Genomic DNA, 23,993 nt, shown 5'->3' with positions numbered 1-23,993 from the left:
GTGTGGACTTGTTGGGCCAAACGGTCTGTTTCCACAGTGTAGTTAAACTAACTAGTTAAACTATATAGCTCCAAGTCAGGATACTGTATGACTTGGAGTGAAACCTATAGATCGTGGTGCTCTTATGTTTGTTACCCTCATCCTTCTAAATGGTAGAGGTCATTGGTTGGAAGGATCTGTCAAAAGGATAATGATAATGATAATTTATCTATATCAAAATCATGTTGGCTTTTCTTAATTAACCCACATTTGCCCAAGAGACGACTACTTTTTGTTCCATTCATTATGTCAAAAATGTTTCCCACTGGAGATGGAACTGACAAGCCTGCAGTTTCTAGACTTACCTTCACACTATTTTTGAACAAGGGTATAATATTTGAATTCTCTAGTCTCTGGCACCAAGCCTGTGCCAAAGAGGTTAAATTATGGCCAGAGCCTCTGCAATTTTTGTTTTTATTTCAGATTTCCAGCATCCACAGTTCTGAGTTATTCTTCTTTAATTGTTTCACCTTTTTGTATCTAGAAGTGTTGTTATACACAATTGAATTTTTGTCCATCATCACCTAATCACCATCAAATGAATTTTTTTTTGTATTTTTAATCACCACCTGTGTTCTTCAATTATATGCAAAACCTGTTAAGAGTAATACAGACTACTAAAAGGTAAGGGGCAGGGGGAGGGAACGGGCTAAATCAAAGTGAAGTTGAAAGGGGTTTATTCTTCAAGGTTTATATATTTATTCATTCATTCTTTATTATTCAGTTTTGCTTGTCAATCTTTGACTCCAAATTTATAAGCCCAATCTGTTCTCACACATTTGAAGTCAGCTCCTCCCCAATTCGTTATTTCTACTCTGGACCACTCATGATTCTTTACCACAGCCAATCCAAATTTCATGATATAATGGTCCTTGATCCCTTGAATTGCACACCACTTTATCTATTTGTGGCAACATATTCCACAATGCCTACTTTTTCATTGGACTGGAGAAAAATTCCTCGAAAGACACTTGAGGAACTTGTATCCCTTCCTACCATCCCAATCGAAATCTAGATAAAAGTTCCCAATTATAACCACTCTATAATTCTTAAACTTCTCAAATTTCCTTGAAAATGTGTTTCACCACATCTTTCCCACTAGTTGTTGGTCTCTCAGCTGCACAGAGATGAAATTAAAACCATTCAGTTCTGTAGCCCTAGCGAAATAGATTCTGTCCGTGATGCCTTTGGAATATCCTCTTTATCCATAACTGCATTGGTCTTCTTCATGAATACCTCCACCCTCCTTTATTTCCTTCCCCTTTTTTCATCAAGCATCTTGTATTTATGAATCAGTTCTGCTCTCCTTTAAACCAGCTCTCTCTTACAGCCACACCATTCTACTTCCAGGCATCCTGAAGCTCAGTAATCTTATTTAAAATACTCTGCACATTCGCGTATGTGCACAGTAATTCCTTTTGATCCCACCCGAATCAGATTTAATATCTATTTCCTCCTCATTTCTGTATCTCCTAATTCTCTCTGAACCCTGGGTGTTCCTCTTCCATATTAGCAGTCCATTCTAGTCCTTCACCGAGTTAGTTTGAATCCTTCCTGACAGCACAAGTAAAAATCGGACCCAGATATTTAAATGGAAATTGTCCAGCCTGTAGGAGATCCATCTCCCCCAAACCTGTCCCAGTAACCCAGGGAATCCCTGTATAACTGCATCAAGACATCCTTACTCTGATACTTTAATCCTCTCCCTGTGAAGGAGAGCATGCCATTACCTTCCCTCATCGCCTACTGCACTTGTATGCCAACCTTCAGCGACTGTTCCACCATGATACTCACATTTGTTGCACATCAACTTTTCCTAAATCCTCTCCATTCAGGTAATCGGCCTGTTTTGGACACCAAAATGGATAACCTGATATTTATCCACATTATATTGCATTTGCCAAGTATTTGCCCAATCAGCCGGTCTGTCCAAGTCACAGATTGAAGGACATAATCAGAATGTCATCCATGAGGCAGTCAACTTGGCAGATAAACTGCAGCTGGGGTCACTGGAATACAAGTTCTGAAATTCATACCCCAAGTTACTGCAGCTGGTGACATTTCCTGCATACATAGTTATTCAGAGCTCAGGAAGTGGAGCCAGGGAGCCGGATAATGTGCATTCAGAGATTGCCTTATCATTCCTCTAATTAATAGATCACAAAAGTAAGTAGTGATATAAATTGAAAGTTCATAGCTGATGTCACAAGTTAACTTTTACTTCAATATTATTTGAAAACTTAAATTACTGAAAATTTTGAAATGTTTTGTGTTAGTACAGCAAAACTTGCGCCCACACCTCCTCCCTCACCTCCATCCAAGGCCATAAAGGAGCCTTCCACATCCAAGGTTTTACCTGCACATCCACTAATATCATTTATTACATCCGTTGCTCCCAATGCGGTCTCCTCTACACTGGGGAGTCTGGACGCCTCCCAGCAGAGCGCTGTAGGGAACATCATCTTCTGCCTTGGAACACTTCAACCCCAGGACATCAACGTGGACTTCAACAGTTTCCTGACTTCATTGAAGTGTTCCGAAGCGGAAGATGAGGCGTTCTTCCTCCAGGCGTCTGGTGGTGAGGGAGCGGCGGTGAAGGAGGCCCAGGACCTCCATGTCCTCGGCAGAGTGGGAGGGGGAGTTGAAATGTTGGGCCACGGGGCGGTGTGGTTGATTGGTACGGGTGCCCCGGAGATGTTCCCTAAAGCGTCCAGACTCCCCAATGTAGAGGAGACCGCATCAGGTCTCCCTTCCCCCCACCGCACCCATTTCCTCTGCCCCCACCTCACCCTACTTCCAAACTTCCAGTCAGCACTGTCCCCATGACTTGTCCTACCTGCCTATCTTCTTTTCCACCTATCCACTTCACCTCCTCCCTGACCGATCACCTTCATCCCCTCCCCCACTCACCTATTGTACTCTATCCTACTTTCTCCCCACCCCCACCCAGCTTATCTCTCCACGCTTCAGGCTCTCAGCCTTTATTCCTGATGAAGGGCTTCTGCCCGAAACGTCGATTTTGCTGTTCCTCGGATGCTGCCTGAACTGCTGTGCTCTTCCAGCACCACTAACCCAAAATCTGGTTTCCAGCATCTGCAGTCATTGTTTTTACCTAGAAGTAGGAGTAGCACATTCAGGCTGTTCAACCAGCTCCAGCATTTGTTATAATCATAGTTGATCAAATATTTCAAAGTCTTTTACCCATACTATAACCCTTTACACCATTAGTAATCGGATATCTATCAATTTCTACTTTAAAAATACTCTGGGCTAGAGAATTCCACAGATTCAACACCGAGTGAAGAAATTTCTCTTCTGTCCAAAATGGTATTCCCCTGACTTATAAATTATGTTAATTTAAAAATCTATTTTTTAGATTAGAATCAGTCTGACCACGTGGCATAGACAGACAGTCTCACACCTTCAATACAATATCTGGGCCCACATGACACCAATTGTTGAAGTTAATTTAAGAATGTAACTTTTAAATATTCTGAGATTTACATATGAAAGGACTGAAACCAACATGTTCATTCTAAAAGATGAAAGTCTTAGTAAACAAATCAGGTCTTTTTCAATATATAAATTTCAGTTACATCACTTTTGCTACAAATTCTGTGCCTTACGATCTTATTCTCCACAACCACCTAATGATGGAGCAGCGCTCTGAAAGCTAGTGTTTCCAAATAAGCCTGTTGGACTATAACCTGGTATTGTGAGATTTTGAACTTTTTACACCTTAGCCCAATACCGGCATCTCCAAATCAAGAGATGACATTTGCAAGCTTCCACTATGGAGCAACCATTCCACAATCTAGGGAATTTTGGAAAATGATTACCAATACATCAGCTGTCTCTAAAGCCACCTCTTGAATACTCTGGAATGTAGACCACTAGGTCATGGGACTTCTCAACTTGCAGCCCAATTAATTTCTACATTACAATTTTTATGAATACTAGTTCTTTCAATTCCTCATTCCCCCTTGTCAAGTGAATATCAAATTCTGGGAGGGGTCTGGTATCTTCCTCATTCCAAATTGACACAGAAGTCATTTAGCTTTTCTGTAATTTCTTTGTTCCCATTACGCTTCAAGGGAAACAGCCCCAGCCTATTCACCTCTACCTGTAGCTCAAATCGTCCAACTCTGGTAACATCCTTGTAAATCTTTTCTTCTCCCTTTCAGATTTCACACCATCCTTCTGATAGGAAGGAGACCAGAATTGCACGCAATATTCCAACAGTGGCCTAACCAATGTCCTGCACAGCCACAGCATGACCTCCCAACACCTGTACTCAATTCTCTGACCAATAAAGGAAAGCATACCAAACTCCTTCTTCACTATCCTATCTACCTGCAATTCTACTTTCAAGGTGCTATGAACCTGCACTCCAGGGTCTCTTTGTTCAGCAATACACCCTAGAGCCTTATCATTTAGTGTATAATTCCTGCTTAGGTTTGCTTTCCAAAATGCAGTACCTCACATTTATCTAAATTAAACTCCATCCACCAGATGCAACAGGGAGGACAGAAAGGGAGGCAAGAGAGAAGGGGAGTGGTATTTTTGATAAAGGATAGCATTACAGGTGTGCTGAGGGAGGATATTCCAAGAAATACATCCAGGGAAGTTATTTGGATGGAACTAAGAAATAAGAAAGGGATAATCACCTTAGTGGATTTGTATTATACACCCCTAATAGTCAGAGGGAAATTGAGAAACAAACTTGCAAGGAGATCTCAGCTATCTGTAAGAATAATAGGGTGGTTATGGTAGGGGATTTTAACTTTCCAAACAGACTGGGACTGCCATAGTGTTATGGGTTTAGATGGAGAGGAATTTGTTAAGTGTGCACAAGAAAATTTTCTGATTCAGTATGTGGATGTACCTACTAGATGCGGGTGCAAAACATGACCTACTCTTGGGAATTAAGGCAGGGCAGGTGACTGAGGTGTAAGTGGCGGAGCACTTTGAGGCTTGCGACCATAATGCTATTAGATTTAAAATAATGATGGAAAAGGATAGACCAGATCGAAAAGTTGAAGTTCTAAAGAAAGGCCAATTTTGATGGTATTAGGCAAGAACTGATTGGGGGCAGATGCTCACAGGTAAAAGGACGGCTGAAAAATGGGAAGCCGTCAGAAAGGAGTTGACGAGAATCCAGAGAAAGTATATTCCTGTTAGGGCGAAAGGAAAGGCTGGATGACTAAAGAAATTGAGGTTTTGGTTAAGAAAAAGAAGGAAGCATATGTAAGGTATAGACAGGATAGATCGAGTGAATTCTTAGAAGAGTATAAAAACAGTAGGAGTATAATTAAGAGGGTAATCAGGCGGGAAAAAGAGGGACATGAGATAGCTTTGGCAAATAGAATTAAGGAGAACTGGCTCAAAGGTAGAAGACAGAAGGTGGTGGTGATGGGTTGTTTTTCGGATTGGAGGCCTGTGATCACTGGAGTGCCACAAGGATCAGTGCTGGATCCACTACCTTTTGTCATTGACATAAAGGATTTGGATGCAAGCATAAGAAGTACAGTTAGTAAGTTTGTAGATGACACCAAAATCGGAGGTGTAGTGGACAGCGAAGAGGGTTACCTTAGATTACAATAGGATCTTGACGTGATGGGCCAATGGGTTGAGAAGTGGCAGATGGAGTTTAATTCAGATAAAGGCGAGGTGCTGCATTTTGGGAAAGCAAATCTTAGCAGGACTTATACATTTAATGGTAAGGTCTTAGGGAGTGTTGCTGAACAAAGAGACCCTGGAGTGGAAGTTCATAGATCCTTGAAAGTGGAGTCGCAGGTAGATAGGATAGTGAATGTTTTTGGTATGCTTTCTTTTATTGGTCAGAGTACTGAGTGCAGCAGATGGGAGGTTAGGTTGCAGCTGTACAGGACAATGGTTCGGCTACTGCTGGAATAATGCGTGCAGTGCTGGTCTCCTTCCTATCAGAAAGATGTTGTGAAACCTGAAAGGGTTCAGAAAAGATTTACAAGAATATTGCCAGGTTTGGAGGATTGGAGCTGCAGGGAGAGGCTTGAATAGGCTGGGGCTGTTTTCCCAGGAGCGGAGGGTGAGGGGCAACCTCATAGAGGTTTACAAAATTATGAGGGGCATGGATAGGATAAATAGACAAAGTATTTTCCCTGTGGTGGGAGAGTCCAGAACTAGAGGGCATAGGTTTAGGATGAGAGGGGAAAGATATAAAAGAGACCCAAGGGGCAACTTTTTCACAGAGGGTGGTACATGTATGGAATGAGCTGCCAGAGGAAGTGGTAGAGGCTGGCACAATTGCAACATTTAAAAGGCATTTGGATGGCTATATGAATAGGAAGGGTTTGGAGGGGTAAGGGCTGGATGCTGGCAGGTGGGACTAAGTTGGGTTGGGACATCTGTTGGCATGGACAGGTTGGATCGAAGGGTGTGTTTCCATGCTGAACATCTCTAGGACTCTATTCCTCAGCCCTTTGGCCCATCTGATCAAGATCCCATCGTAATCTGAGGTAACCTTCCTCGCTGTCCACTACACCTCCAGTTTTGGTGTCATCTGTAAACTTACTAACTATATCTCTTATGCTCCCACCCAAATCATTTATATAAATGAAGAAAAGTAGTGGACCCAATGCCAATCCTTGTGGGACTCCACTGGTCACAGGCCTCTAGTCTGAAAAACAACCCTCCACCACCACCACACTCCATCTTCTACCTTTCAGCCAGTTCTGTATCCACATGGCCAGTTCTCCTTGTATTCCATGAGATCTCACCTTGTTAACCAGTCTCCCATGGGGAACCTTGTCGAATGCCTTACTGTAGTCTATATAGATCACATCCACCACTCTGCCTCATCAATCCTCTTTGCTACTTCTTCAAAAAAGGCAATCAAGTTTGTGAGACATGAATTCCCATGCACAAAGCCATGCTGACTATCCCTAATCAGTCCTTGCCTTTCCAAATGCATGTACATCCTGTCCCTCAGGATTCCCTCCAACAACTTGCCCACCACCGACATTAGGCTCACTGGTCTATAGTTCCCTGGCTTGTCTTTACTGTCCTTCTTAAACAGTGGCACCACGTTAGCCAACCTCCAGTCTTCCGGCACCTCACCTGTGATTATCGATAATACAAATATCTCAGTAAAAGGCCCAGCTATCACTTTCCTAGCTTCCCACAGAGTTTTAGGGTACACCTGATCAGGTCCTGGGGAGCTATCCACTTATGTTTCAAGACAGCTAGCACTTCCTTCTCTGTAATATGGACATTTTTCAATATGCCATCATTTATTTCCCTATATTCTATATCTTCCATGTCACTTTCCACAGTAAATACAGATGCAAAATACTCATTTAGTAGCTCCTCCATCTCCTGCGGCTCCACACAAAGGCCACCTTGCTGATCTTTGAGGGGCCCTATTTTCTCCCTAGTTATGCTTTTGTCCTTAATGTATTTGTAAGGATTCTCCTTAACTCTACTTTCTCATGCTATCTCATGTTCCTTTTCGCCCTCCTGATTTCTCTCAAAAATGTTCCTACTGTGTTTATACTTGAAGGATTCACTCGATCTATCCTGTCTACATCTGACAAATGCTTCCTTTTTTTCTTAACTAAACCCTCAATTTCTTTAGTCATCCAGCATTACCTATACCTACCAGCCTTTCCTTTCATCCAAACAGGAATTTACTGTCTCTGGACTCTCATTATCTCATTTCTGAAGGCTTCCCGTTTTCCAGCCATCCCTTTGCCTGCGAACAATTGCCTCCAATCAGCTTTTGGAAGTTCTTGCCTAATAGCATCAAAATTGGCCTTCCACCAATTTAGAATTTCAACTTTTAGATCTGGTCTATCCTTTTCCATCACTATTTTAAAACTAATAGCATTATGGTTGCAAGCCCCAAAGTGCTCCCCCACTGACACCTCAGTCACCTGCTCTGCCTTAATTCCCAAGAGTAGGTCAAGCTTTGCACCCTCTCTAGTCAGTACATCCACATACTGAATCAGAAAATTTTCTTGTGCACACTTAACAAATTCCTCTCCATACAAACCCTTAACGCTATGGCAGTCCCAGTCTACATTGGGAAAGTTAAAGTCCCCTACCATAACCACCTATTACTCTTATAGATAACAAGATCTCCTTACAAGTTTGTTTCTCAATTTCCCTCTGACTATTAGGGGGTCTATAATACAATCCCAATAAGGTGATCATTCCTTTCTTATTTCTCAGTTCCACCCAAATACCTTCCCTGGATGTATTTCTGGGAATATCTTCCCTCAGTATAGCTGTAATGCTATCCTTTATCAAAAACGCCACCTCCCTCCTGTCTTGCCTCCCTTTCTGTCCTTCCTGTAGGATTTGTATCCTGGAACACTAAGTTGCTAGTGCTGTCCATCCCTGAGCAATGTTTCTGTAATTGCTATGATATCCCAGTCCCATGTTCCTAACCATGCCCTGAATTCATCTACCTTTCCTGTGGTTAGGCCTTTTTCTTTGAAATAAATGCAGTTTAATATATCAGTCTTACTTTGTTCTCTGCTTTGTCCCTGCCTGCCCTGACTGTTTGACTCTCGATTATTCTCAACTGTACCAGTCTCAGATTGAGCTCTTTGCTCCCCATCTTCTGGGTCCCCCTAAAATCCAGCAAGAAGAGCATATCACTCTGCTAAGAGCCATTTTTGCTTCTTTCAATCTACAGACCCAGAAAATAGCACTGTCTTATTCCTCGACAAAACACTGCTCCAGTTAAATTAATACATGTGGCTTATATTTTAAGTGTAATTAAGAGACATAGCTCAATAAAACATATAATCAAGAAAGAACCCACTCTACTCACTACTGCAGACTTATTTTAAGGCTACGCTTAAAGCATCTGTCTATTTCTGTGCTGTGACCTCTCCCAACAGGTTCCTTCAAGATCAGTTATGAATTTCACTGTTTTTTTCATTTTCCCAGATACACTCCAATATCCAGTGATACATGAATTCAACAGCAAAGGCAGTAACTACTAACTCTGTCAGTTAGCAACGTAGGTTTCCTGTTTGGTTCTGGTTTGGATGTTGTTAAGCAATTTAACTGTTCCAAACCAGCTGGAGGTGGATGTTCCAGGTTGTGGACTCTCTTGAATACTGGTCTATGAGTTCTCTTATTCAATTCAGGCCTAGCAGGACTCTTTGCTATCCTCAGTCGGCATGCCAGCTGCAACTACAATGCCTGTTAGCCCAGATCATAGGGAAACTTTTAACCGCTTGGCATTTTTGCTATGGGCTGACAGAGTGCATCTGTTCAGGATATGTCCTAAATGAGGCTAAGTAATTGCCTTTACTCAAGTGGAGGCGGCATGGAGGCTCAGTGTTTGGCACTGCTGCCTTACAGCGCCAGGGACCTGGGTTTAATTCAGCTTGGGCAACTGTCTGGTGTTTGCATGGGTTTCCTCCAGGGGTGCTCTGGTTTACTCCAACAGTTCACAGATGTAAAGATTGGGTGGATTCGCCATGCTAAATTGCCCATACTGTCCAGGTTAGGTTGATCAGCCAATGTGGACATATTGTGCTGAATGGCCCGTTTCCACACTATAAGGATTCTATTAAAACGGTGTTCCCCAAGCTCATCCTCCCTGGCAAGGATGTCCACTTCTGTCAGAATACCCTGTAACTCAAACTCCACCTGCTGCATTTTCTAATGACAAACAGTTATAGTGCTTGTTTGAAGCCCAGTTGGGCTTCAGCTAGTAGGGACTTCTGCATGGTTATATAATTAATCCCACATACCAAATGATTTCTCAGCATTTCACTTAGGGTTAAACCAAAATCACATGCCTCTGCCAGTCATCTTAACCTCATCAGATATCCCAATACAGCTTCATTTGGTTCTCGAACTGCCGAGCAAATTCTCAGAATTGGAGGCGGTTTAAGGTTGTAATATTCCCTCGCTAAGAGTTGACAGACTTAGATTTACAGAGTGCCAACCAGATATCCTAAACCAATCTGCTGTTGCTCTCACTCTGTTGCCCAGTACTGTGCTCGAACTACTGAAGTCAGCATTTCATTTTTCTCTACAATAAATGTAGTCTGCCACGCTTCAGCTTATTTCTGTTTATGCCCTGATTTTATTCCTATTCGCATTGTTTCCAACATTTACAAATTTTACAACTCACAAATTTTGAAATTGTCTCCTGTGCCTATCCAGGTCATTGGTATATCCAAAAGGAAACTCCTCAGTTTGCTTCCAAGCAAAAGGGATTTTACCAAAAAGGAAATTAAACACATAGAAAAAACATACAACCATTGGCTAACAATTGGTCTTGGGATGGTGCTCCAATAGCCTTTTTCATTCTCCATTTATTCCACGACAAAACCAAGTCATTAGCCTGATAACCAGATTTCACTGTTGAGACAGCCTTTACTCTTCTTGTGTTTGGCCCAATTGAACATTAAATAGCTTATAAATCCAAACAGACTATGGACCGAGTGATGAGAATTAATTATAACACATTGGTGTAATTCTGCAACATCTCTCAGTTAGCGTCATAGAGACGTACAGCATGGAAACAGACTCTTCAGTCCAAATCATACATGCCGACCTGATATCCTACATTAATGTAGTCCTGTCATCATTTGGCCCATATCCCTCTAAACCTTTCCCATTCATACACCCATCAGATGCCTTTGAAATGCTTTAACTAAATCAGCTCTTTTGACAGTTCATTCCAAGTTCTGCACCACCCTTTGCATGAAAATGTTGCCTCTTAGGTCCCCTTTACATCTTTCCCCTCTCACCTTAACCCTATGCCCTCTAGTTTTGGACTCCCCTACCCTAGAGAAAAAATCTTGACGATTCACCCTATCCATGCCCTTCATGACTTATAGTGACAAATGTTTCTACTAGATTGGACTAGTTTCCTTTCATATAATAACTCACAGATAACTAACAATATCTAGTGAGAAAGTGGAATACAGGGACACCATATTGGGATAACCAAGAGCTAAGAACTTCTAATGCCAATTGACAAACCCACTTCAATTCTGATCAGTAACCACATTTTTCACTTGCTATATAGAACGTTACAGTGCAGTACACACCCTTCGGCTCTTGATGTTGCGCCAACCTGTGAAACCAATCTGAAGTCCATCTAACCTACATGATTCCATTATCATCCATATATTCATCTAATGACTGTTTAAATGCCCTTAAAGTTGGCGAGTCTACTACTGTTGCAGGCAGAGTGTTCCACACCCCTAATACTGAATAAAGAACCTACCTCTGACATCTGTCCTATATCTATCAATTCCCTCAATTAAAACTAGATCCCCTTGTGCTAGCCATCACCATCCAAGGAAAAAGGCTCTCACTGTCCACCCTATCTAACCCTCTGATAATATTGTAAGTCTCCATTAAGTCACCTCTTAACCTTTTTCTCTCTAACGAAAAACAGCCTTAAGTCCCTCAGCCTTCCCTCCACACCAGACAACATCCAGGTAAATCTCCTCTGGACCCTTGCCAATGCGTCCACATCCTTCCCATAACGTGGTGACCAGAACAGTAAGTAATACTCCAAGTGCCGCCGCGAAAGAGTTTTGAACAGCTGCAACATGACCTTACGGCTTTGAAACTCAATCTCTCTACCAATAAAACCTAACACACCATAGCATCACATTGCAGCACAGACGAACTTCGGAAAACAGAGGAGAACCACTTATACAACATTTTCAAGAAGAACGGATACTCAAAAAAATACAGTCCACAGATTCCTCAAGAACCAACCACGACAAGCAGACCAAACACAGCCAGAAACCCTAACCACCCTACCATACATCAAAGAAGTTTCAGAAATGACAGCCAGACTACTAGGACCCCTCGGAATCCTAGTAGCACACAAATCCACCAATACTCTCAAACAAAAACTAACAAACTTAAAAGACCCAGTACATCCCATGGACAAAACTGATGTCGTCTACAAAGACTATAAGACCATAAGACACAGGAGTGGAAGTAACGCCACTCGGCCCATCGAGTCCACTCCGCCATTCAATCATGGCTGATGGGCATTTCAAGTAAAAAGTGAGTATCAGAGCTGAAAATGTGTTGCTGGTTAAAGCACAGCAGGTCAGGCAGCATACAAGGAACAGGAAATTCGACGTTTCGGGCCAGAACCCTTCATCAGGAATTTCCTGGGCATTTCAACTCCACTTACCAGCGTTCTCCCCATAGCCCTTAATTCCTCGAGACAACAAGAATCTATCAATTTCTGCCTTGAAGACATTTAGCGTCCCGGCCTCCACTGCACTCTGCGGCAATGAATTCCACAGGCCCACCACCCTCTGGCTGAAGAAATGTCTCCGCATTTCTGTTCTGAATTGACCCCCTCTAATTCTAAGGCTGTGTCCACGGGTCCTAGCCTCCTCACCTAATGGAAACAATTTCCTAGCGTCCACCCTTTCCAAGCCATGTATTATCTTGTATGTCTCTATTAAGTCTCCCCTTAATCTTCTAAACTCCAATGAATACAATTCCAGGATCCTCAGCCGTTCCTCATATGTTAGACCTACCATTCCAGGGATCATCCGTGTGAATCTCCGCTGGACACGTTCCAGTGCCAGTATGTCCTTCCTGAGGTGTGGGGACCAAAACTGGACACAGTACTCCAAATGGGGCCTAACCAGAGCTTTATAAAGTCTCAATAGCACATCTCTGCTTTTATATTCCAACCCTCTTGAGATAAGAGACAACATTGCATTCGCTTTCTTATCACGGACTCAACCTGCACGTTTACCTTTAGAGAATCCTCAACTAGCACTCCCAGATCCCTTTGTACTTCGGCTTTACTAATTTTCTCACCATTTAGAATATGCTTTCATTCTTTTTGCCAAAGTGCAAGACCTCGCACTTGCTCACATTAAATTCCATCAGCCATTTCCTGGACCACTCTCCCAAACTCTCTAGATCCTTCTGTAGCCTCCCCACTTCCTCAGTACTACCTGCCTGTCCACCTAACTTCGTATCATCTGCAAACTTCGCTAGAATGCCCCCAGTCGCCTCATCCAAATCATTAATATATAATGCGAATAGCTGTGGCCCCAACACTGAACCCTGCGGGACACCGCTCGTCACCGGCTGCCATTCTGAAAAAGAACCTTTTATCCCAACTCTCTGCCTTCTGTTAGACAACCAATCCTCAATACATCCCAGCAACTCACCTCGAACACCATGGGCCCTCACCTTGCTCAGCAGCCTCCCGTGTGGCACCTTATCAAAGGCCTTTTGAAAGTCTAGATAGACCACATCCACTGGGTTTCCCTGGTCTAACCTACTTGTTACCTCTTCAAAGAATTCCATGCAAGGACCACAAGAAACACTGCGTAGGAAAAACAGGAAGAAAGTTAGCCACCAGGATACATGAACACCAGCTAGCCACAAAAAGACACAACTCTCTCTCCCTTGTAGCCCTACACATGGAGGAAAAGAAAAACACGATTTCAACTGGGACAACGCATCTATCCTGGGACAGGCTAAGCAAAGACATGCTTAGAGAATTCTAGAGGCCTGGCACTCCAACCACAACGCCATAAACAAACACATAGATCTAGATACCATCTATCAACCCCTCAGAAAACGACCAGGAAATGACATCACCACAAACCCCAGGAACCCCATCCAGGACAAACATATAAATAGAAAGCAGGAGACAACGGCTTCGCTTCACTTGGAGGTCACCACTGATGATGTCACCTAGCCATGTAATGAAACGTCTGGATATCAAACCTACAGCTCAGCAAGCAAATCTACACCCTACTACCAAGAATCTTACTATTGGCCCAGTACTCCATATCCATCTGACTCCTTCTAAAGTAAATCACCTCACACTTTTCTGCATTAAATTTCATTTGCTCCCTCTCAGCTCAGCTCTGCAGCTTATCTATGTTGCTCTACAACCTGCAACATCCTTTCATGCTGTCCACAACTCCACCAACTTTTGTGTCATCTGCAAATTTACTAACCCATCTTTCTACACCCCCATTCAGTATTCATCAGTTTCAAAATTCCATGATTAAAAGAAAAGAGAGGGGGTGAATGTGTGTGTGAGTTCTCCCACTGTCACCTCGGTAATGGTGTTCCAAAAACTCTAGAAAACAGCACAAAATTGTTCACACTGTTTCTGGTGTTTCTGTGCTCTTCTGCCAAAGTTACAGCTGGAGAGTGGGCAGGCTCTCATGGAACTTCACCTGTGTCATTAATGATTGGAAACTTAACAGAATTCTGATCAGTTTCTATTATGGCCACCTTTCATAGGCAAATACTAGCAAGAATTTTGTGCAACAAACACCAAATAAACAGCTTCTGCAACTTAGTCTGCCAATATTAAAACTTGACCCTCCATCTCCTTTTGGATTGTGTCTGTATTTGAACTCTTCAGCAACTAATATTGCAGTATACTTTTTGCTTGCATCTGTAAATTTGGCTGAGACTAAAGAACTGAAGGAAGAAATTAAAATATGTCATACCTCTCAGATTTTAAGTTAAAAAGAAACATTTCATTCAAATTAGTCATAATTTGCTGTTCAATATGTTTATTCTAACAGAATGCTGTAAAATTTGGCGTGGAAAATAAATTTAATATAACCTACAAAATTCACGGAAATTAATAAGCCTGTTGCATTTCATTGCAGGACATGCCAATTGTTATAACATGAAGATAGACCGCCAGATCAAATTAGCTTCCCTATTCCTGCATTCCAACACCGTAAAATTAAAACAAAAGACCTTCAAAATTGACCCCAATGGTGCCTTACCAGATCTTCTGAATCACCAGTCCAAGAATGTGATTAACCAATACCAGACACCAGGCTTAAACAAAAGAATTACCAAGCTACTATTAAAATAGTAGCTTTAGTTGAACAAAGATAAACAAGGTTATCTAATTAAGGTCTATGATTTTAAACCCAATATTTTTTTACTTCAGTTCCTACTCTCACTATGACAGCCAGACAAACAGAATTAAGGGATAAATTTAAAGAAAAATGAGAGAGTTTACTTAAGCAGCTTTCATGATGTGAAGAATGATCAGCACACAGAGTTGTATCTTCCTTGGTTTCTGATGATACTGGTCAACGAAGATAGCTTCCAGTAGGCTTCAAAGAAAATGCACTTAATTGTGGGATTCTATTTACCAAATTTCCAATAAAGGGAGGACAACCAGTGATCAAACTTCCATTCCATAACTTTGGCAGCTACTATCCTTCTGACAAAACTCCCCATGCAGGAATTAGACTGACACCCTGAGAGAGAGTTCTCAGCCAAAAAAGCACAAGGCTGAAAGCCATTCAGAAAACAACCACAGTTCTCTTGAAAGATTGCAGGCAATCTGCAAGGGTCATAAGCACAGAAATAGTGAGGAAGAAGAAACGTTCTCTCTCTGCCCCAAAAGCCTATTCTACTAACTGAATCCATTGGTACAAGAAACCTCCAACTACATCATTCACATTACGATAGAAGCCATAACACAGAGAATGGACTTTAAGCTTTAAACCCCTTCACCACTAGCAAGGCACATTTTCAAGTATGTAATAGGCCTGGAAACGATAATACACAGCTCCTATCATTTTTACAAATTTGTGCCTACTTTTTGGTTTTTTTAAAAAAACATTTTACAGAATTATTACTACAATTTGAATAATTTGACTCATCTATTGCCTTCTATAATGCCTAACTGAAACTGTCTCCTCCATACTTCCAGTCAGTGAATTCCAGACTCTCAAAACCCATAATGTGAAGAAGATTTCCTTACCTCACATTTGCTTCTTTTGCAAAGTTATCTTATATCTGTGGCACTTTGTTTTTCATCTTCTCAGGAAAGCAACAGTTTCTCCCTATCTATTCTGCCCAGTGACATTCTACACTGAAAAATTCTAAAAAATCTCCCCCCAGCCTGGTCTCCAAGGAAAGTAGTCCTAACTTCTCCAATCTATCCTCATAGATATCTACTCTGCAAGCCATACAATCCATTGACTCTGTTCTGCCATTCAATGAGATCATGGCTGATCTGATCATTCGCAACTCTACTGCTCTGCCTTTTCCTCACAACCCTCAAGAGTTATGATGCAAACTTGTAGCCAAATATTTGATTGATAATTCTAAGATTTAAATATTAGAACTCTCAACTTCCCTGTCCATATCTACTTCAGGGCTCAGGAGGAAAATGAGCTGTGTCCCTGCCAAAACTTAGTTTTCATAGAAGCCAGCTAGAGATCATGCTAGAGTTGGTGATTCAACAAGATTTGGGGTATGTTGGTTAGGAAGGGCATATTTTAAAGAGTTGAACTGATTTATTAGAAAAATAAAAAAAGATGTTAAACGTGGATGTGAGAACTCTATAAGCCGGAAAAAAGAACACAGGCAGAGATAGATATGAACTACTTAGTACAAGGCTCATGAAAACCTGAATGTCGATACATCAGGATGATATAATGGAGCTACATTTGATGGGGACTTTTTGCCACGGGATATGAAGTTGTTTTCATATTTTGCGAACAAAATTCTTCAGATAACAAAGTAGTGAAAGTTCATAATGACAAAGGTATAGAATAAACATGAACTTAGTAAATGAACAACAAGAAGCCAATTCGGAAGCAAAGATAAAGTAATGATATTATAGGAAGCAACAAAAAGAAGTCTACATAAACTGCAATTAAAAAATTTCCTAAAATTCCAAATCACTACAAGAAATAAAACAACATTAAAAATCCGGTTAGGTTACTGTTAAATAATTATGAGCAGAATTTTACAAGAAAAAAAAACTTAAAATGTTATTTTCTGTGGAAACAAAATCCTTAACAAATATGACTCCATTCCTGACAAGGCCTTCCGAAACCTCACATTTCTCTTTACATTAAAGATATATATAGCCCATTCCTATTGCCCTTGGAAAGGTGATGGTAATATACCTTCCTGAATTGCTGTAGCCCATTTTGTGTAGGTCACTAAATATACTATTCGGAAGGGAGTTTCGCAATTGTGACCCAGCAACAGGAAAATAGAATGCTGAGTGGCTTTGATGAGTGCTTGAATGCGGTGCCATCTAGATAGCAGTTGTAGGAGGTTTTGAAGGTGTTATCTATTAGAGCCTTGGTGAATACACTAGCGCATCTTGCAGATGATACACACTGTAATTATGCAGTGTTGGAGGGACTGAATGTTGATGGATATACTGCCAATCTAGTGGGCTGCTTTGCTCTGAATGGTTGTTGGAGCTGCTTTTGACTTTGAGATATGATGTGGGTGGGTTGGGGTTAAATGTCATTGCATTCCTGAATTGTGACTTGCAGATAGTGACAAAGAAAATTGCAGATGCTGGATTCCAAGGTAGACAAGCAGGAGGCTGGAAGAACACAGCAAGCCAGACGGCATCAGGTGGAGAAGTCAACATTTCTGTCATAAACCTTCTTTAGGACTGGACCTGCAGTCCTGAAGAAGGGTTGTGCCAGAAATGTTGACTTGCCCACCTCCTGCTACCTTGTAGATACTGGCAGGATTTGGGACTCAGGAGGCATGTTATTGCAAGATTCTTAGCCTATGAATGCTTAGATTTAGAGTATTTATATATCTAGTCCGGTCTAGTTTCTAGTCAAATTGTAACCCCCATGATGTTGACAGTGGAGGATTCAGTGAGAGCAATGCCATCAATGGACAAAGGTTAGATTTCCTCTTGGAGACATTGTTTGGAACTTGTGTACCATAAAAATGTTACTTTTCAGCTCAAGCTTGGACATAGTTCAGATCATCCTGCATTTGGAAATGGACCGCTTCAGTATCTGAGGAGTCACGAAGGGTGCTGAACATTATATAGCCATCAGTGAATATCCGGAAGGAAGGTGACTGATGAGGGAGCTGAAGATGTTTGGGCCTAAGATAGTACCCTGGAGGAATTCCTGTAGAGATATCCACAAGCTGAAATAATTGACCTCCAAAATCCACGACCATGTTCCTTTAGGTTATGAATGACTTCAACCACATGGAGTTGCCTTGAAACAGCTTGGTTACGGACATGGAAAGTTCCAGATACCATTGCTTCAAAGAATGATAAATGGGAATTTCTGAGACTCCAGGTCCCTGTCTGAGAAACAGTGTGTCATATTGAGCATGTAGGTCATATCATTACCATGGTTTTTTTTATCATTACCATGGTTTTCTTGGTTGCCCTTGTTAAAGAGCAGCTCTTTGCATGCAGCATTTGAAGTGGTATATAGCTGAATTTAAATATGATGCCTGTGGCATAAGCATTGAAAGGTTTCAAAAATAGTAAGCATTTCCACTTCTGCTACCGCATAGTTGACCGAGGAGGGCACCATGGAGTTTTGATTGAAAGTTGAGGTGTTAAGCAGAAGGATGCAGAAGAGAAGTTACCATGGGGTATGTGGGAAACTTCCATAAAACCTCACAAAAATAACAGTCAAAAAAAATGGGAAATCTAGGCCCTATAATATCAAAGGTTGATATGCAGCATTCCCAGAACGTATTCTTAGCTAAACTCAATTGACATGCATCACTAATGACCATTCAAATTGATTTGAATTAGAGTGGTGCAGTCTGGATACTACTCCAGACCTTTGAGTATTATTCTACCTCACCTCACTACCCAAAACATTTTCCAAACCAGCTTAAAAGAAATGTGTGTTTGCATTTTGCCAAGTATACTTTACTTGTACATTACTCAAACTGATTTGCTATGTACTTAAGTATTACTGTCCCTAGCATTAGGAAATTTTATTTCAGATATTGCAATATACTTAATTTTCCTCCTTCCTTCATCCAAACTAGCTCTGTTAAGGAACAGTGGGGAAACACATTCATGCCTTAACATGTAACCAAATACCAGGTTTCCCAAAATCACAGCCACACCAGTTAAGAGATACTGATCAGAAATGAAGCATCACCCTACAGTATTCAACAGAGGAATCAAAGAGTAGCTTACTGCTCTTGCCAAGTTCCTAATATCAGGTTTCCAGGTGTCGTGCCTCAGGAGATAACTTCAAACTCTGGCCAGCTGAAGAGAAATGAGAAAAAAAAAGGAGCTACAGAAATGGGAAGAGTTGAAAATAATCTAAAAACAAAAGCCACAAACTAAAGAAAGCACAGGAGTTGTCATTTCCATAATTTGTTTTACGCACATGCAATTTTCAAACACATGCTGTCAGCAAATGCCCGCAGAGGGGAAAGTTTGTGAAGCAGTGTCTGCTGTACATTCAGATGTGTAGTTGAGCAGGAAATGACTATAGGGGTAAAACCAAATTTCAGCTGCACAATGCTGTAATCATTACTTTGCACTTAATTATCTAACAGTAGTTGACCTTTCTTATGACAGGCAGTGACAGACAGGGATACTTCATGAAAAATATAATAAATCACGATGGCAGTACCTGTTAAATTGAAAGGGGAAGTGGATTAGTGACAATGGATCTCATGGAGGATTTATCCATTTCAGTGCAAATTCTTAATTTATAAATAAAGTCCAGTGTTAAATAGTGTTCTGCCTGCTTAACCTTGGAAACAGGGTAACAATATGAAGAAGTCTCATGTCAGCTGCAAAATATAAACCATATTGACCGGTTATTTTATAAAATTCTACTGGAGAAACTAACAAAAATTAAAGAAAAACTAAAGTAAAATCAAATGCTATAAATGCTGGAAAGCAGAAATAAAAGTAGTAAACTCAGGAAACAATTTTATTTTCCTGTGCAGAGATGTCACTAAGAAATGTTGAGTCAAATACGACTGCTATATAGAATACTTATGTCAGTTTTGGAAAAATCACATTTGACTAAAAATGTTAACTATTTCTCTCTTCACAGATGCTGCCAGACCCCTAAATATTCCCAGCACTTTGAAATGTTAACCCAGTTAGTTATAAACTTAGCATTGTCCACCAACCTCTCCACCACACCACTTTTTTGAAACAATATTAAGTTTGCTGCTGTTGCCACACAATCGTTGCCTGCTGGTGAGGTGAGCTCAGACAGGTTAACAAAAAATAAATCCAAATAAGAGAAAGATTCATGTCAATAACTGCTATAAATTTTGTACAATTAAGATTTGGTTTTGTGAAGGTAGAATGCTAGTGCTTCTTTGTATTCATAAAACATACATTCAAGTTGGAATAAGTTAGATTTCAGACTGTTTCAATTGAAGCAACAACAGCTTGCAATCTGGCGTTTGCCAAAATGCATTGTGATGCCACATTGAAAAGATAGATAATGCAATCAGTGAACTTTAGGCATTGTGGACAATAAATTCTAAGTCTAGTACTGTGATGTAATTAGCACTGTGCCCTTTGTATAGAACAGTATATTATCGTGTCATTATCATGACAATGCAATTGGAACAGATTTTGCCAATGTAGCAAATTAGTGCATTGTGAAGTTTATCTGGAGCTATTTTCTCAACTGCATTGTCTCACCAGCACATGATTATATCTCCTAATCATGTACTGCCAGTACAACACTATACAATATATAATAAAAAAGTACTCTTAAACCATTGATGTCAGCAACGTAATCAGCTGAAGAATGAGTGGGATGAATACATGAACTTTTAATAGAAACCAAACAAGAAGATTGGGCGCAGAAATGCAACATCAGGGCAATTGGTTAATGTCTCAAGGTTATTTTTAAATGCCAGAAAAATGCTATAGGCTTAGTGACCATTTTGAAAATCAAGAGAGAAATAACAAGTCATAGAGTCATAGAGATGTACAGCACGGAAACAGACCCTTCAGTCCAACATGTCCATACCGACTAGATATCCCAAACCAATCTAGTCCCATCTGCCAGCACCCTGCCCATATCCCTCCAAACCCTTCCTATTCATATACCCATCCAGATGCCTCTCAAATGTTGCAATTGTACCAGCCTCAACCACATCCTCTGGCAGCTCATTCCATATATGTACCACCCTCTGCATGAAAAAGTTGCCCCTTCGGTCTCTTTTATTTCTTTCCCCTCTCACCCTAAACCTATGCCCTCTAGTTCTGGACTCGCCCTATCCATGCCCCTCATAACTTTGTAAACCTCTATTAGGTCACCCCTCAGCCTCCGACACTCCAGGGAAAACAGCCCCAACCTGTTCAGCCTCTCCCTGCAGTTCAGATCCTCCAACTCTGGCAACATCCTTGTAAATCTTTCCTGAACCCTTTCAAGTTTCACAACATCTTTCCCGTTAGGAAGGAGACCAGAATTGCACACAATATTCCAAAGTATTTGAATAAAAATAGCTTTATACTATTCCTTAATGATATTATAAAAGTGGATTAGGCTGATTAAAAACTCTACAAACTTAAGATTCCTAAGATTTGATAAAATCTCTCCGGCAAAAATATATCATTTGTTATGCTAACTTGACAGAAGTTGTTAAGTCGACCAGAGATTATTGTCAATGGGAAGAAAAAGTGTTCCTAATTAAGTGTGCTCCTATTAGTTAGCTAATGCCATTAATTATTAATGATTAGCATTTTTATTGGATTAAGCACTAATTGATAAAACAGACAAAAACACTAGAAATACATATAGCTCTAATTTTACTAAAACAGGCATTGTCTGCAAAACAAAAATGATATGAGAACACAGAAGTAATAAATCTTTTGTATTTCATATATGCCTCAGTGGGAAGAGCCATTGCTTAATAGTTGGATAGTTTAACTGAAAATATGAAACAAATAAATCAGCAAACCATCAATAATTAAATGTCTGTAATGTGCCAAATATGCGGTCTAAAATTTGGTTCTTCACACGTTTTGTTTTTACAGGGGTTTGTCCAGTCATTCTTAATCACTGGTTTCAGCTCACTGTGGAAAATTGCCCATGTCCATCAAATGTAGGACAATCTAATCTGGCCAATTATTGCCTCAGCTGGATAGTACCACAGACATTCTACAAATGTTGAAAAGAATGAAGCAAAATGGAACATAATGCATTTTGTGAACAAAAGTACAACATAAGTATAATAAACGGATTATGATTCGAATGTACAATGATTAAAAAGAAAAGAATTCAAAGTTATATTGTTTTCATTTATACACTAGATATTTTCTTGGATTCACCATCACCCTCCTAACATGCCCTCTATATCCCATGGCCTGCACTATTTCTGTACATTCTGCTCATAAAATATGAGTCATAAAGAGACCTGGGGAAAAAAAACTCAAGAACTGTACAAGTTGTGCTAAAGTTAGCTCAATCGTTTGTACATCAATCAGCTGATTTGAAAAAATGTGATTCTCAACTCATGACAAATTGTAGCTTAAATCATTCAGCTTCAAGGCCAACAAGGTCATCATGAATGTTAAAAACATGAACATCTTGCTTTCCCTGCTATCCAGAAGATTTTATTAGAAATTAAAAGTCTCTGGCTCAGTCACCTTTTCACAACATTAGTGCTGCTCAGGTGGAACAGTGGTAAAAATGCATGTTAAGTATCTTGCCATCTTCCAAAAGTAAGACATCTCAAAGATGAAGAAATGCTGAATAGGATGGAAAATAGAAAGAAATGGGAGATAACTGTACATTCAAAGAGAAGTTAAGGCAGATAGAAAGAAAGAAAGGAATAATGCAAACAACAAGTTGCAAAGGATAGGAGTATACTAAACAGTAGAGGGAGTGGGATTGGGGTGAACAAAGTGCAGCCGCACATTGGAGTTGATTGTGCACATGTGCACAAAAGGCAAAAAAACCGTTAAGAGGAGAGTAGGCATGTCTAAGGGAGTGATTGGAAAATGAGGACGGTACCTCAGATATCAAATAAGGCACACAGACCTTGGAGCGGAGGACATGCCCTGGCAGGGAATATGGATGCCGTATTTCAAATTGTCACAGAGATAAGTGGAAAGGCAGGTAGTGTTGTGGAAGCGGTAAGGCTGCAGAAGGACCTGGACAGGCTAGGGGAGTGGGCAAAGAAGTAGAAATGGAATACAGTGTATGAAAGTGTGAGTTTATGCACTTTGGTAGTAAGAATAGAGGTATACACTATTTTCTAAACAGGAAAGGGCTTCAGAAATCTGAAGCAACAAAGGGATCTGACAGTCCTAGTTCAGAATTCTCTTAAGGTTACCATGCTGATTCAGTTGGCAGTTAGGAAGGCAAATGCAATGTCAACATTCATTTCAAGAAGGCTAGAATACAAGATCAGTAAAGTACTGCTGAGGCTGTATAAAGCTCTGGTCAGACCACAACTGAAATAGTATGAGCAGTTTTGGGCCTGGTATCTCAGGAAGGATGTGCTGGCATTGGAAGGGGTCCAGAGAAGGTTTAAAAGAACGATTCGGGATTGAAAGGCATGTCACGTGAGCAGCAGTTCAGGGCTCCAGATCAGAATTTGATGGAGTTTAGAAGAACATGGGGGTTGGGCAAGGGGTAGAGGAATCTGATTGAAACCTACATAATATGGAGAGGCCTGGATAGAGTGGACATGGAGAAGTTTTTCCCTTCTGTAGAAAAGGGTAGGACCTGAGGCCTCAGAATGAAGGGATGACCCTTAAGAACTAAGAAGGGAAGGAATTTCTTCAGCCAGAGGGTGATGAATCTGTGGAACTCATTTCTGCAGAAGGCTGTGGAGGCCAAATCATTAACTGTATTTAAAGACAGAGATAGATTCTTGATGGATCAAGAGTTATGGTGAGAGGAGAAGAGAATCGAGTTGAGAAACATATCAGTCATGACATTCAATAACATGGGACAAGTGCAGGAAATTGGGATTAGCCTTTAGCAGTAGTTATTGTCAGTGCAGACTCTCTGGACCAAAGGGCATTTACTGCACTTTATGAATGAATGGCAGAGCAGACTCGATGGACCAAATGGCTTTGTGGTCTTATAGAATCATTTGCAACATATAGTGTGCTGAAGCCGGTCTGAGCAAAATAAGATAGATGCTAGAAATCCAAAACAAGAGTAAACTCAAATCCCACTAGCTTCAAAAGTATGTCATGACAT

The 23,993-nt window shown here is 40.7% G+C and overlaps 1 protein-coding gene across 3 annotated transcripts in view; it reads right to left on the bottom strand.

Annotated features, from left to right (window-relative positions):
• Positions 1 to 23,993, bottom strand: part of rbks (ribokinase) — a 150,488-nt gene that overhangs the window by 110,938 nt on the left and 15,557 nt on the right. The window contains exon 2 of one of the 3 annotated variants that reach the window (XM_060856140.1): positions 18,989 to 19,060. The exons of the other annotated variants lie outside the window; for them this stretch is intronic. The gene's annotated coding sequence lies outside the window, so the exon portion shown is untranslated. The remainder of the gene's footprint in view (positions 1 to 18,988; positions 19,061 to 23,993) is intronic. 3 annotated transcript variants of the gene reach the window in all.

The sequence above is a fragment of the Hemiscyllium ocellatum genome, chromosome 3 (assembly GCF_020745735.1).
Source record: "Hemiscyllium ocellatum isolate sHemOce1 chromosome 3, sHemOce1.pat.X.cur, whole genome shotgun sequence".
NCBI classification, from domain to species: Eukaryota; Metazoa; Chordata; class Chondrichthyes; order Orectolobiformes; family Hemiscylliidae; genus Hemiscyllium; species Hemiscyllium ocellatum.
Note: the sequence above shows the minus strand (reverse complement) of the source record. Positions and strands in the feature narration are given on the sequence as shown.